General features: G+C 44.8%; 1 long non-coding RNA gene across 1 annotated transcript; it reads left to right on the forward strand.

The window, feature by feature from the left end:
* Positions 1–3,798: 3,798 nt before the first annotated feature.
* LOC136438442 (uncharacterized) lies at positions 3,799–6,186 on the forward strand. Its single transcript, XR_010756425.1, has 2 exons — positions 3,799–5,167; positions 5,404–6,186. It is a non-coding gene; the product is annotated as an uncharacterized lncRNA (long non-coding RNA).
* The last annotated feature ends 290 nt before the right edge of the window (positions 6,187–6,476 follow it).

Genomic DNA, 6,476 nt, shown 5'->3' on the forward strand with positions numbered 1-6,476 from the left:
CATTTCTTTGTGCTGGTATATTTCATCTTCTATATCTCTAATGTATTTGTGGTTATGCATTTTGCATTGTTAAAGGTTTTAGGCCAACCTAAAAAGAAATCAGTGAAAAATATTAAAGACACAAGGTTTTTGGCTCAATACATAAATGTAGGAATGTGTAGTGTTGCCGTGACGTAAGTGTTGCCATAGAACGTTTTTGTTTGTTTGCTTCCATTTACGGCCATGCGCGTTAGAGCGTTCTCTGAACGCGCACGTTGAACGTTGACGTACGACGAACGTTCTAACGCCCCTACAGTACTTGAATAAAGACAGTTGTTTTCAAGGATTCAAAGTGTGAAGACGTGTTTTCTTTGGCTGCGTGTTACGTTGTGTCTTGTCTTCCGTCACGGTCCCGTAATCTTCGTCACCCCGCCAGCAAGATCCGAAGAAGGAACACTAACATCCCCGCTTCCTTACATTTGGCGTTGTCGGCAGGATTTGCGGCATTTTCCATCGGTGACTTTCCGGAGAGCGGACGTACGGATAGGAAAGCACACACATTCATCTTTAACTTGACCGCCCAAACTTAGCAGTTTATTTTTTACCGTGGTTTCGTACTGGTAGTTGAGATAATGGCAGAGGCCGGGGACGGAAACCCCGTTATGTATGTCACTTTTAAAAGAAAGTGGCCGAAGTTTTCAGGATTAGCATCGGGACCGTCCGTTGAGGAATGGTTGGAAGAAATTGAGAGCACATTTACTCTATACAACACCCCGGAGATCCAGAGGGCGGGTATGTTATTCCGCAACCTGGAAGGACAGGCCAAGCGGCAAGTAGCGGTGCTATCGGGAACCGATCGAAATGATTTGGGTAAGGTCAAGGAGGCATTGAAAACAGCGTTCGGGGACACAGCCCCAGTGTCTGTTATATTGGGGAAGTTTTACTCCCGGGAACAGGACCGAGAGGAATCTATCAATATGTATGCCCTTAGTTTACAAGAAATCCTCAGGCGGGCCGAAAGAAGGAGGGGATCGGAGTTTCAGGACGGAGACCTTATCCTTAGGGATAGATTCCTAGGCGGGCTTAGGGATAAGGATTTAGAAAGACAGTTGCGCCAGTTCTTACGGTCAGCCGACGCAGAACACCCTGGGAAGTTCAAAGATGTCCGAGAAGAAGCCCTTCATCTGAGTGGTGAGTGGTCTGGTCAGGGGGTAGGTACTAGACAGAACTCAGTCGCACCAAGTGTCGAGTCTGCAATTCTAACCGAAGTGTCAAAGCTAAGAGCGGACACTGGTAGAACCATAGAAGTTCATTGCGCCATGAACTACACCAGCTAAAACTAGGCCAGCAGTATCAGAGCATGCCCCGTGAGACTAATAATGGACTACGTGAGCCCCAAAACAACAACTATGTACGCGGGTACGGGTATAGTGGACGGGACAATCGAGGCCGGGTGATATGTTTTAGATGTAAGGAACCCGGACACTATCAGAGGGACTGCCCTAATGCTCCCACAATAGATTCCCGTGTGCCGAATTATCGCGCACCTCCCACTCAGACCACACTTCCCCCAAACTTGATGTGCCCGCAGCCGAGGGATCAGGCGTGCGGGAAAGCTTGTCTTTGAGTGAAACATGTAGGTCCCATAGCAATAATACATTAGGATCTGTTTTGGATAGAACTATCGGGAAGTGTGAAATATTGGAGGTCGATTTTGAAGGGATCAAAGTACCTTTCCTGTTGGATACCGGGTCCAGGTTACGACCTTGACGCATAGTTTTTTCAAAGAACATTTCGGGGAACGGGGGGAAAATTTGAAAGATGCGTCCAGCTGGTTGAAGCTCACGGGAGCTAATGGACTGCCAATAAAGTTTGTCGGATATTGCGAACTAGATAAATCATTTAGAGGACTTACACACCCGAAGCGTGGTATCGTAGTGGTGGAAGACAAGTGCGGTGGCACAGCCCCAGGGATTCTTGACATGAACGTGATAAGTGATAGCATTGGACAGTCTGGTCACATACAACCGTGTGAAGATAGGGTGTGGCAGAGGGCTATACGGTCGGCACGCCGTCAAGCTAATTTCAGTGCAGTAGAGGACGGTAGGGTGGGTTATGTCCGAGCTTCAGGTCTGCGGCAGATCATTGTTCCGGCAGGTCATGAAATGGTTGTTTATGGTAGAGCCCGTTCAGGTCCCGAAAACAAACCTTATAAAGTTCTCGTGGAACCTCCGGAGGCAGGTTGTCTTCCGGCCCCGATTATTGTGGCTAGATGCTACGCTGAGGTACGGGGAGGGCGAGTCCCTGTTCGTTTGGTCAATGTCGGCAAACAAGACATCAGGATTGGTCAGAGGGCTCGGTTAGGCGTATTGTACTTAGCAGAGCTGCAAGCTCAGGGCAGTGTAGAGCTAGAACCTGTAAGTGAACAAGAAGGTCATGTAAATTTTGTTCAATGCAATGTGCTCACAGAGGAGACTACCACACGGCCATCATCAGCTTCTAGGGTCAAGACCGGAAGTGACTATTCTAAAGTAGATTTGGATGGTACAGATCTCACGCCAGAGCAGGAAACCAAACTTGAAGATCTACTAGCGAAACACGCCAGCGTGTTTTCTACGCACAAAAAAGACTTTGGTTACACAGATACTATAAAGCACAGAATTCCTACGGGTGACACCCCGCCAATACGGCAGCCTTACCGCAGTATTCCCCCATGTCTCTACAAAGAGGTTAAACAACATGTACAGGATATGCTAGAACAAGACATTATCCGTGAGAGTTGTAGCCCTTGGGCGTCGCCTATAGTGCTATTCCGTAAGAAGGACGGGGATCTTAGGTTCTGTGTCGATTACCGACGTCTAAATGCCAAGACTCATCATGACGCGTTTCCCTTGCCTAGAATAGAGGAATCGCTATCGGCTCTGAAAGGGGCGACCATGTTTTCTACCCTAGATTTAGCCAGTGGCTACTGGCAAGTCGCAGTTGATGAAGCTGACAAGGAGAAGACAGCTTTTTCTACGGTGTTTGGGTTATTTGAATTCAATAGGCTTCCATTTGGCTTGTCAGGAGCTCCCGCTTCGTTTCAACGCTTGATGCAACATTGTTTGGGAGACCAGAATCTAGAGACACTTCTGATATATCTAGATGACATAATAGTATTTTCCTCTAATTTTGATGATCACCTTGCACGGTTGGACCGCGTGTTCACCAGACTACGAGCACATGGCTTGAAGCTACGACCTGACAAGTGTCACCTTTTTAAGCGACAGGTGAATTACCTAGGACATAAATAGTCTCTGAGAAAGGAGTAGCTACCGACCCAGCAAAATGTGCAGTCTTACGGGACTGGCCAGTTCCGAAAACAGCCAAGCAAGTGAAATCGTTCTTAGGATTCTGTTCCTACTACTGGAGATTCGTGAAAGACTTTGCTAAGATAGCCCAGCCCTTACATAGATTGACGATTGGACAGACTAAGAAAAAGGGACGAAAGCAGTCTCCAATTCCATTCGTATGGTCAGCCGAGTGTGAACAGGCATTTGATGCACTAAGAAAGCACTTGATGGGTGCAGACATACTTAGTCTAGCATATCCCGAATTTGAGCTTCCATTCACCTTGTATATAGATGCCAGTCATGACGGACTAGGTGCTGTTCTGTCACAGGAACAGGAAGGTGTAGAGAAGGTGATTGCTTATGCCAGCAGGGGCCTTAAGCCAACTGAGCGCAACATGGACAATTACAGTTCCTTTAAACTGGAGTTATTGGGGCTTAAATGGGCTGTGACTGATAAACTCAAGGATTATCTGTATGGAGCGAACACTGCACGAAATGGCCACGTATCCTGACGGATCCGACGTATCCGGAATCGGGCCTCATGGCGTTTCCGAGCGAATCCGGAAAAATCCCAGTTCACTGCTCGGATACTGAGGTGCCCGCAGATCCGACCAATTCCGACGCCGTATACGTCTGGATCCGTGATGCGCCTCGGATACCTGAGGATATTTGCGCGGATCCTTCGTTTTCAGATATTTGTCAATATGGCAGAGATAATCGGATTGTTTGTTTGTCGGTAGTTGCTTCGGATCCTAACTTACAAATACACACTGCACGGCATGATCTCAGATCCTGAAAAATCCAGCGGATCCGCAATCGTGCATCATAGCAGATACGGAACGTTTCCGGCCGATTGGATCCGATGCACCTCAGATCCAACAATTCCGACAAATCCTGACGTATCCGGAATACGGATTCGTGTCTAATCTCCCACAAGACACTGCGTGTCATGACGTCAGGCGCGAGAAACGGTTTTGTCGGTGAACAGCACGGAGACAAGAACGGCGTTTCATCACTCTCTGTGCTTAACATGGCATCGTCAGAGTCTACCAAGGTCGACCAGTGATTTTTAGTGACTTGAGAGTCGAAGGGGATTCGGTGTAAACTCAAACGCGCGGCATTGCGAAGTAGTCTTCTTCGTGCATGCAATATTCGTCGCCCCCCTCCCCCTTGTAAAGTTGGTAGGGAGTCGATTCATCATTTAGAGGGACTGCCCTTTGGTAAGTACAAATTGGAAAATTCCTGTTTCTAACTAGTTTGAACGTCAGTTATCCTCCTATTGTGGCTTGACATATCATCGCATTTGCATGACATTAAGAATTGTCCAGTCGACCTGCACTTCTACACCGTTAGGATCTAGGAAATTTATAGCTTTCAATTTGTTCGTTCTTGCCAATGGTCAACAGACATTTGTGTCTGGTTAACGTTTCAGATACAACATAGCAAGCGGTTGAGGGAAAGATGATTAAAGATATCCTGTAACGGAAGAGAATGTCATAAGTATTTGTCCCACAAAGGTCCCACAGTTTGTGGATAGTGAGCTGGAACTTATGTGGAGGTAGTAGTGTGTTTCAGTGATTATTGCATTCAGTTATAGCTGTACATGTTTGATCAATATCATATTCAAGTTATGAATGTAAGTTTTACGTATTCAATTAAACGATGCCAGATTCATTCTTTACAAATGTGATTATGTGATATGTTTAATATTTGTCATTGTTTCCCTTTATATATATATCCTATACAGCATCGGCAGATACTTCCTTCACAAATGCAGCACATGTTGTGAGGACCTTAGCTTGGCTTGGAACAAAGCAATCAGCTGTCAGATGCTCAGAGTACCTCAGGCTCCTTCGGTAAGGCTTAAGTCCATCATCGGTACACTTCAATGTTAGCTGAGACAGGCATGATGGATACCCATCGTCCCTTGATTTTTGTTAGCTGCTGTGATGAAACGAAGCCCATCACAGCAAGGAGGTTATATAGTCTATATAACCTCCTTGATCACAGTTATGTCAAAATCATGTGACATGTTGCTTAAATACTAAGTATGTGAATTGATATTTATTCATCATTTGGTTTTATCATATAGGAACTGCTTCATCACAAGATGAACTCCACGCTGAGTCCAACATGCTAGATACAGAAGAAATCAGCCTTGCCTGTACCTTACCAAGAGTGCATGGAAGAAGTGAACTCAGATGTAGTCAGAGAATGGGGAGAGGACGATTATACACATGCAGTTCCACGACATATACTACTTACATGTAAAATGTGGCGTGTCATCATGGGAGTTTTTCAGACAGTATAATGTTACTTTGAAGTTTCTATTTTCAACCTCTGTATTTGAAATTATTTGTATCTGATATCTTTTAGACGAAGAACTGGGCACAAATAAGGCTTTCATTACTTTAGTAGAATATGTAGAACATGTAGAAATTTTTGGTCCAAGTGCACTATACGGCAGTAAATATTACCACCATGATGTGATGGTTGTTAATTGTTATACATTTTATAACAATTGTGATTACACAACCCCAATTTACCGACATTAACCTGCATATGCAGAGGTGCTTTGAGTATGTGGATGTCCCTCGGCCTGTCTTAAACGAAATGGATTATTTAGCCACATAGAACTTCCGTATTGTATTTGATAGTTTTTGAACTTAGAAATGCATATATGTTGAAATATGAAATAATGTTACATTCAGGCTTTCCCAAAACTTCCTGTCATTGAATAATAATGTTTTGGGTATCGTTGAATTAAGAATGCACGCGTATTTATGAATAATCAACCATTCTATCAAACTTTGTGTGTTTGATTTGTACATATTCGTGGCAAATACAAACATATTCAGAGTCACAATATGTCAAATCCATGTACGCATCCGTCAGGATCTGTGGCATTTCCGTACAGTGTACGGCTCCGTATTCGTCGAAAATACCTTACTTTCGGATTCTTCCGGAAATATTCCATATCCCAGTGCGCATTTAGTCGGATCCGTTAGGTTGGATCTGCCTGTATCCGTCAGTATCCGCCAAAAATACAGAAAAATTCCTGTTCGTATCCGTCAGGATCGGTGGCATTTCCGTGCAGTGTACGGCTCCGTATTCGTCGAAAATACCTTACTTTCGGATTCTTTCGGAAATATTCCATATACCGGT

The sequence above is a fragment of the Branchiostoma lanceolatum genome, chromosome 1, assembly GCF_035083965.1.
Source record: "Branchiostoma lanceolatum isolate klBraLanc5 chromosome 1, klBraLanc5.hap2, whole genome shotgun sequence".
NCBI classification, from domain to species: Eukaryota; Metazoa; Chordata; class Leptocardii; order Amphioxiformes; family Branchiostomatidae; genus Branchiostoma; species Branchiostoma lanceolatum.